Source organism: Ornithorhynchus anatinus, chromosome 12, assembly GCF_004115215.2.
Source record: "Ornithorhynchus anatinus isolate Pmale09 chromosome 12, mOrnAna1.pri.v4, whole genome shotgun sequence".
In the NCBI taxonomy this organism is placed as follows: Eukaryota; Metazoa; Chordata; class Mammalia; order Monotremata; family Ornithorhynchidae; genus Ornithorhynchus; species Ornithorhynchus anatinus.
In genome coordinates, this window is record NC_041739.1 from 47,509,444 (window position 1) to 47,519,310 (window position 9,867).

Genomic DNA, 9,867 nt, shown 5'->3' on the forward strand with positions numbered 1-9,867 from the left:
GATAAGAGGAGAACCAGGAGAGGACAGAGTCAGGGAATCCAAGCTTGGACAATGTTTCCAGGAGAAGGGGGTGATGGACAGAGTCGAAGGCAGTTGAGAGGTCGAGGAGGATTAGGATGGAGTAGAGGCTGTTGGATTTGCCAAGAAGGAGATCATTTATGACCTTTGAGAGGCTGGTTTCTGTGAAGTGAAGGGGACGGAAGCCAGATTGGAGGGGGTCAAGGAGAGCATTAGAGGAGAGGAATTTGAGAGAGGAACTTGAGACAGCAGTATCAGACAATTCATTGAAGGAGTTTGGAGAAGAATGGAAGGGGGGGGGGTGATAACTGGAGGGAACTGTGAGGTCAAGGGAGAATTTTTTTAGGATAGAAGAGACATGGGTGTGTTTGAAAGCAGTGGTAATTAGGCCACTGGAGAGTGAACAGTTGAAGATGAGTAGTAATAATAATGTTGGTATTTGTTAAGCGCTTACTATGTGCCGAACACTGTTCTAAACGCTGGGGTAGATACAGGGTAATCAGTTTGTCCCACGTGAGGTCCACAGTCTTAATCCCCATTTTACAGATGAGGTAACCGAGGCACCGAGAAGTGAAGTGACTTGGCCAAAGTCACACAGCTGACAGGTGGTGGAGCCGGGATTAGAACCCATGACCTCTGACTCCTAAGCCTGGGCTCTTTCCACTGAGCCACGCTGCTTCTCTAAGTTAGGGAGGGTAGTAGGGAAATGTCTGCCTTCCCCTCTAAGTTGTAAGCTCATTTGGGCAGGGAACACGTTTACTATTTCTGTTGCATTATACCCTCCCAAGCACTTAGTAAAGTGTTCTTCACATGGTAAGTGCTCAATAAATAACACTGATTGATGGATTATCCTATCCTGCAACGATTACTGCATCAGCCTCCTCGCTGACCTCCCTGCCTCCTGTCTCTCCCCACTCCAGTTCATACTTCACTCTGCTGCCCAGATCATTTTTCTAAATACCAGTTCAGCCTCCCCATTTCTCAAGAACCTCCAGTGTTGCCCATCCACCTCCGAATCAAACAGAAACTCCTAATTGTCAGCCTTAAAGCACTCAATTAGCTCCCTGATCACTTACTACAACCAGCCCACGGTCCACGCTCTGTTAATGCCAACCTTCTCAATGTATCTCAGTTTCATCCAATTCGCCACTGACCCCCTTGATCATGTCCTCCCCCCTTTCTGGAATTCCATCCCCCTTTATCAATCAGTGATATTTATTGAGTGTTTACTATGTGTAGAGCGCTGTATTAAGCTCTTGGCAGAGCACAATAGAACATGATTAGCAGACGTTCCCTGCCTATTATGAGTTTACGGCCTAGAGGTATATATGCAAGAGACCACTACTTTCCCCACTTTCAAAGTCTTATTGAAATCACATCTCTTCCAAGACAACTAAGATGACTAAGAGGACGAAGTCCTCTTTTCTGTCCCTTCTGCATCAACTATACACTTTGGTCTGTGTCCTATAAGTACTTGGTATCCACCACATATCCACTTGTCCTAGGCCGTCGAGTCGTTTCCGACGCATAGCGACACCATGGACACATCTCTCCCAGAACGCCCCGCTCTCCATCTGCAATCGTTCTGGTAGTGGATCCATAGAGTTTTCTTGGGAAAAATCCAGAAGTGGTTTACCATCTCCTCCTTTCGCACAGTAAACTCGAGTCTCCGCCCTTGACTCTCTCCTGTGCCGCTGCTGCCCAGCATGGGTGAGTTTTGACTTGTAGCAGATGGCCTTCCGCTCTCTAGTCACTGCCCAAGCTAAGAATGGAATGGGTAGGCCTCTGCTTGACTCTCCCTCCCATAGTCAAGGCTGGTAGAGGACTGGAAACTCTCCAGTTGCGACCGTGAGAGGGTCCATATCCACTACACAGCACTTATGCACATATCTGTAGTTTATTTTAAAGTCTGCGTCCCCATCTAGACTGTAAGCTCCTTGTGGCAGGGAATGCGTTTATCAATTCTGTTGTCTGGTACCCTCTGCATACGCTGCTCTGCACATAATACACACTCAATAAATATCACCAAATGATCACTTGATGGATTGATGTTAGACAGTGATGATGGCCTATTCCCTTCAGTTAATGCCTGGACCTGAATGGGTAGCCCCAAAGTCTGGATATGTTATGTCCTCTTGGAAGACTCTACTCGTAATGCTGCGTAAATAACTCAGTGCTCTCTTTGAAGCAGCGTGGCTCAGTGGAAAGAGTATGGGCTTTGGAGTCAGGGCTCATGAGTTCGAATCCCAGCTCTGCCACTTGTCGGCTGTGTGACTGTGGGCAAGTCACTTAACTTCTCTGTGCCTCAGTTCCCTCATCTGTAAAATGGGGATTAAGACTGTGAGCCCCATGTGGGACAACCTGATTCCCCTATGTCTACCCCAGCGCTTAGAACAGCGCTCGGCACATAGTAAGCGCTTAACAAATACCAACATTATTTGAAACTATAAGAATGTTAACAAGTGGCTTCACCACCTGTCTGCTGTGTGACCTTGGGCAAGTTACTTAACTTCTCTGGGACTTGATTAGTTTATCTGTAAAATGAGGATTAAGACTGTGCCTTCTATGTAGGGGTGGACTAGGTCCTACCTGATTATTTTATATCTACCCCAGTGTTTAATAAAGGGCCTGGCGCATAATAAGCATTTAACAAACGCCATTAAAAAAAAAACAAAGCAAGATAAAAGCACCATCCTTCTTGCCTCACAAGGCCATAACCTTAGCATCCTCGACTCATCTTTCTCATTCAACCAACATATAATAATAATAATAATAATGTTGGTATTTGTTAAGCACTTACTATGTGCTCAGTACTGTCCTAAGTGCTGGGGTAGATACAAGGTAATCAGGTTGTCCCACATGGGGCTCACAGTCTTGATCCCCATTTTACAGATGAGGTAACTGAGGCACAGAGAAGTTAAGTGACTTGTCCAAGGTCACACAGCTGACGTGCAGCGGAGCCAGGATTAGAGTCCATGACCTCTGACTCCCAAGCCTGGGCTCTTTCCAGTGAGCCACGCTGCTTCTCTGCAATCACCAAATCCTGTTAGTTCTCACTTGACAGCAAGAAGCAGCATGGCTCAGTGGAAAGAGCACGGGCTTTGGAGTCAGAGGTCATGAGTTCAAATCCCAGCTCCGCCACTTGTCAGCTGTGTGACTGTGGGCAAGTCACTTAACTTCTCTGTGCCTCAGTTACCTCATCTGTAAAATGGGGATTAAGACTGTGACCCCCACGTGGGACAACCTGATTCCCTTGTGTCTACCCCAGCGCTTGGAACAATGCTCGGCACATAGTAAGCGCATAACAAATACCAACATTATTAACTCTAGAACCCCGCTTATTTTCCCCCCAAATAACTGAAAATAAAATAAATTGTCCTCATCATCCAAACTGCCACTCATTGTTTGCTGCCTCAACTACTGTACCAGCCTTCTCACTGAGCTCCCTGCCTCTCCTCTCTCTCTCCTCCAGTCAATACTTCACTTCACATCGCTGCTTGGATTGCTTTTCTTCAAAACTCTTCAGCCCATGTCTCCTCACTCCTCAGAAACCTCCAATAGTTGTCCATCCACCTCTGCATCAAACAGAAACTCCTTACCATTGGCTTAAGGCACTCACCCTCCTATCATACCTCACTGATTTGCTACAACCCAACCCACGCATTTCAGTCCTCTAATGGCAGCTTACTCACTCCACCTCGATCTCATCGATTTCGCCACCGACCACTTGCCTACATACTCCCTCCCCATTCATATCCCACAAACCACCAATCTTTCATCCTTCAAAGATCTACTACACTCACATCTCCTCCAACAGGCCTTCCCAGACTAAGCCCTAATTCCTTCCATTCACTCTTCTTTCTGTGTCACCTGTTTGTACCACTTAAGTGCTTAATACTCACCCCACCTCATCCCCCCCAGCATTTATGTAAAAATTCTTGTTCTCTGCCATTTTCCCTATCTGTAATTTCTTTTCAGTGTCTCTCTCCCCATCTAGACAGTAAGCTTCTTGAGAGACGAGGCCATGTCCTTCACTCTACTTTATTGTACTCTCCCTAGCACTTAGTAGAATGTTCTGCACATAGAAAGTGCTCAATAAATACCATATATTGATTCGTCTGTATTCTGTTGGTTGTTGAGAAGCCACCCATTATTTTATTACTGTATCTCTCTGCAAGACATTTTTACATATGAGGATTTGGTGAATTCATAATCATCTTAAATTGAATTAATTACAGCTTTCAAAAATGGGACTAGTAGCCCTTTTGGATTATTTCTAAACAAATGTGCCCTTCTTAAAAATTTGATTTATTCATATTCTTTTACAGTAGCTTCTAAAATAAAGTAGTAAGAACCTATATGAATTTTCAAAAATGGAAAGATGATAGATTAAACAATTATTTAGTGGGGCATAATAGCAAAAGCCATCTGTTGAACAGATTCACAATTTTATAAACCTTTGTCTTCTGGGGAACAAATATTAAACTGTAAGTCTATTCTTCGGAACCTTGAGTCATTTCAGATAATGAATGATTCATTTTTGCTATTTATTTGTTTACTTTATGAAGGATAAAGCTCAAGATAGATTTTTTCTATGCCACAAAGTGCAGAAAATGAAGCATCACGTAGGACCTTAGTATCCAAGCCTTGAATTTCTATATTTGAAAGCCAAAAATACATTGTAAAATCCAGGTGGAGGTAATTGTTTGGGGGGAAAAGGGGACTCTTGTAACATAGAATTCTGTATTTCCCTTTTTAAGTTATTCCTCCCATACTAATGGAAAAAATGGTACTCTTTTCCAAGTAAGGCAGATTTTTGATCATGAATACATAACGTATGAGGTTTTCCCTTTCACCCATGATACCATAATTCCCCCACTCCACCACGACTCACAGTGTTTGTTCCTCTCAATCTATGGGCCCTGTTCTTGTCTCCCCCACTGCCAACCTCTTGCTCATGTCTTCCAACCTCTTGCTCATGTCCTCCCCACTGCCTGGAACTCCCTCACCCTTCGCATCTGGCAGAACTCAGCTCTCCCCATCTTCAAACCCTTTTGAGATCACACCTCCTCCAGGAAACCTTTCCTGAATAATTTCCTCCATGTGCCTCCAGCTGCTTCTTCAGCCACTCCATTCCACTGAAGCATTTGAATTACAACTCCCACGGTACTTAGGTACAGATCTCTAAATTCTAAATTATTTATCAATCAATCAGTAAATGGTATTTATTGACCGCTTACAAGGTTATTCATGTCTGTCTCCCCTCTAGATTGTAAATTAGTTGTGGGCAAGGAACACGTCTGTCAAATCTGTTGTATTGTACTCTTCCAAGTGGTTAGTGTACTGCTCTGCACGTAATAAGTGCTCAATAAGTGCAACTGATTGATTGATTGATTTACTCTGTAACTATATGACTCCCATCTATAATTTATTTACAACTCCTCCTACAAATAATAATAATGATAACAATAATTGTGTGGTTTCTTAAGCACTTTTTATATGCCAAGCACTCTTCTAAACCCTATACTAATAAGGTCCCATATGGGTGTCACGGTCTAAGAAGGAGGGAGAACCAGGATTGAATCCCCATTTTGCAGATGAGGGAACTGAGATACAGAGTTCAGTGACTTGCCCAAGGTCTCGTAGCAGGGAAGCGGGAATTAGAATCCGGGTCCTCTGGCTCTCAGGTGGATGCTTTAATCCACTGGGCCATGCTGCTTCCTACCAGGTCACCTACTAAAGTTAACTTTTCCACTCTTTGTTAACCAACAGAGTTCTCCAACCATTGGATCCCCCACATCTCCTGTGGTGCATTCCTGGGGAGGAGACCAATCCCTGATGGAGGAGATCAAAGAAACACCTTTGCACAACAGTTAGAGTGCTGGGAAACTCATGACCCGTTTGGATGAAAACAGCCCTACCAGGAGTGAAGGCCACAGATGGGATAGGATCCTTTAAAAGGCTTTCAAAATGGCTGGCAGGAGGGAGAAAGTGTAGGGAGTATGGGCTAAAAACCCCCCTGATATACAGGGGCTGGTTTTCTCTACACTTCTCAGAAGCTGCCATGACAGTCTGGAATGTCAATATGGGAAAACCTACCTTCCTGGGAAGGGGATGTGTGCTGGGGGGAGCTTAGAGGTCTCCCGAGGACAGTAAGAGGGCAAGTAGGGCACGTTCATTTGGGGATTATTTTCAATTAAACCCTTTCATTTCCCCAAGCAAAGCTTTCAGGTGGCCTCTTGCCCGAAACGCACAGTGTCCGCTTTCCGTTAATCAGATCACCAAACTTGGCCCTTGTGGTTTTGATCCCCGGTGGCTTTAATAATAATAAAATTTTGTGAATACAAGCAAATGGGGGTGGACACGGTCCCTGTCCCATGTTGGGCTCACAGTCTCAATCCCCATTTTAGAGATGAGGTAACTGAGGCTCAGAGAAGTGAAGTGACTTGCTAAGGCCACACAGCAGAGAAGTGGTGGAGCCGGGATTAGAACCCCTGACCTTCGGACTCCCAGGTCCCAGCGCTTAGAACAGTGCTCGGCACATAGTAAGCGCTTAACAAATACCAACATAACATAATAATATTTATCCACTATGCCATGCTGTTTCCCTAAACATTACTTTAAACACTACCTGGTAAACCATGAATCACTTAACCAATTGATCAATCAATCAGTGGTATTTATTGAGACTACAATACAGTAAGTTGGTAGACATGATCCATGTCCACAAGGATCTAATCTAGAGGGGGAGACAGACATTAAAGTCAACTCAGATAGGGGAAATGGCAGAGTATAAAGATAAGTATAGAAGTGCTGTGAGGTTGAGGGTGAGGTGAATATCAAGTGTTTAAGGGGCATAAATCCAAGTACATAGGCCACACAGGAGAGCAACAAGGGGAAATGAGGGTGTAGCTGGGAAAAGCCTCTGGGAGTTGACAAGTTTTGGGGAAGTTTTCGAAGGTGGGAGGTTGGTGGTCTGCCAGATATGAAAGGGGAGGGAATTTAGCAATTTTTGTTGTCATCCTTTCCAAAATATGGTGTCGATTAAATCCCGACTATGGTTATTTTTTATTTTTGGTGGTGGGGGCGGAGAGGGCGGCGGTGGATATGATTCAACCACGATCACCGAAACCTTCACAGAACTCTCAAATGGGTCTTGGTTGGAATATTTAAGTCCATATTTTTCTTGGCTCTTTTGAAATACAGGATAGCCAATTTGGTTGTAATTAGGTGTCATAGTCCTATGCAATTACCATTTCACTCTCACCAAGCAAGAGCTTCTGTGTCTAATAAGCAGGGAGGAATCCAAAGGTAATGAACCGTTGCTTTTGTTTTGGTTGTTATCACTATTAAATTGTTGTATTTGCTGAATCTGCCCTGAGATTTCTTTTCCTCTGTACATGTCAACAACTCCCCGCTTTTTGGGAGCCTCCTTTGGGCCAGGAATCTTATCTGTATTAATATCCATGTTCTCTTCCCCCAGGCCTTAGTGAAGTGCCCTGCTCAACAAAAGCCTGTAACAAAATGTTATGAATATGTAAAACTAATGATTTTCTCCAGGTCAGGTTGTAAATGATAAATATGACCAAAGGCGTATTTAAAAAGAATGAGTCAAAAATAATAAAATCACAAACCGATGATCATTTGCTATGATTTATAAGCAGTGAGAAAGCTTTTAATCAGAATGAACTGCCCCTTTTTTTGGAAAAGAGAAAGAATGGGAAGTGTGTGGAGAGAAAATAAGTACGATTGAATGAAAGAATGCAAAATATTGCTAATATATTTATTTACCATCTGGCCCAGATTTTCAGGGTGACATCAACCAACCAATGTCAGCCAATATTTATTGAGTGCTTACTGTGTGTAGATCACTGTACTAAATGTTTGGGAGATAGTAATCCTGTTGACTTGGTAAATAGAATCCACAATGACCTTACAGTTGAGAATGGGGAGACAGATGTTAAAATAATGATAATGATGATATTTGTTAGGCGCTTACTCTTTGCCAAGCACTGGGAGACTGTGTACAAAAGTGTGGTGGGTCTGGGGCCAGGCTGAATACTGAGTTGCTTAACAATTCATTCATTCATTCAATAGTATTTATTGAGCGCTTACTATGTGCAGACCACTGTACTAAGCACTTGGAATGGACAATTGGGCAACAGATGGAGACCATCCCCGCCAGTAATGGGCTCACGTTCTAATCGGGGGAGATGGACGGCAGAGCCACACAGAAGGAAAGAAAAACAAGACAACATTATCAGGATAAATAGAATGAAGGGGATGTACATGTAATTGGAGAAGCAGCGTGGCTCAGTGGAAAGAGCATGGGCTTTGGAGTCAGGGCTCATGAGTTCGAATCCCAGCTCTGCCACTTGTTGGCTGTGTGACTGTGGGCAAGTCACTTAACTTCTCTGTGCCTCAGTTCCCTCATCTGTAAAATGGGGATTAAGACTGTGAGCCCCACGTGGGACAACCTGATTCCCCTATGTCTACCCCAGTGCTTAGAACAGTGCTCGGCACATAGTAAGCGCTTAACAAATACCAACATTATTATTATTATTATTATGTACACCTCATTAACAAAATATATAAATAATATATAATAAATAATATACGCAAACACACGAAGAAGCACCTAGGTGATGCAGAAGTGAAGGCATAGTATTTTTTTTACTTAAATTCAAGATCTCTGCATCTACGAACTCACAAAGACTTAAAATACACACACACACACACACACACACGGACCCGCACACATATGGTTGGAATATTTGACCTGCCATTACTGTTTTCCAAATGACTGGGCTGTCAATTAAAACTACTCTCGGTTTTGAAAGTCAAATGAGGTGACTTAGGCAAACCTAATGTTGCAAAACCTACCTGGATTCCATTTCTGTCTCAGCAGAGTTAATGATAAATGACCCGTTGGTGATTTCAAGTTAGAGGGATTGCCCTGCAGCACTTTCTGTTGATAGTCTGCTTAAAAGGAATGAAAAGCCTCAGGCTGAAGGTGTTTCAGACAGGATATTTGTACCTTGAGATTGCTTCTTCTCCTTGATTTGGGTGCTTATCCAGGCTACAGCTGCAGCAAACAAGCATATCCATTCAATCCTGTCTAGTCTTCTTGGACTTGGGGAACTCGCTGAAGACCCACAAGCACTGTGGGGCAGGGTTGGGAGGTGGGGTGGAGAAAAACCCGTCACCTACCTGGCAATCAGGTGATTGTACTGACATTGGGATTCCTGAGCTAGCCTCAGAATTGAAGTGAGTGACCTCCAGCTCCAAAAACATCAGGTTCTGGCTGATGGTATTTAATATTCATTTACATGACTTAGTGGATATCATGACTCAGTGGGAGCCAGAAGGTCGTGGGTTCTAATCCCCCACCTGCCACTTGCCTTCTGTGTGACCTTAGACAAGTCATGTCACTTCTCTGGGCTGCAGTTCCCTCATCTGGAAAATGGGGATTGAAACCGTGAGCCCAATGTGAGACCCAATCCGATTTGTTTGTATCCACCCCAGGGCTTGGTACAATGCCTGGCACATAGTAAATGCTTAACAAATACCACAGTTATTATTATTATTATTGTAGTCAATCAGTGGCATTTATTGAGAGCTTACTGTGCACAGAGAACTCTACTAAGCACTTGGGAGAATATAATTCAACAGAGTTGTTAGATACATTCCCTGTCCACAAGCAGCTTACAGTCTAGAGGGGGAGATAGTCATTACAATCAATTATGGATCTGTACATGAAGGCTGTGGGGTTGAAGGTGGGTAGGAGGATAATAATAATAGTGGTATTTGTTAAGTGCTTACTTTGTGCCAGGCTCTGTACTAAGCGCT

At 43.6% G+C, this 9,867-nt stretch overlaps 1 non-coding gene across 1 annotated transcript; it reads right to left on the reverse strand.

Moving 5' to 3' along the window:
* Positions 1 to 1,738: 1,738 nt before the first annotated feature.
* On the reverse strand, positions 1,739 to 1,876 carry LOC114815821. The gene has a single exon (XR_003763622.1). It is a non-coding gene; the product is annotated as a small nucleolar RNA SNORA7 (small nucleolar RNA).
* Positions 1,877 to 9,867: the final 7,991 nt, after the last annotated feature.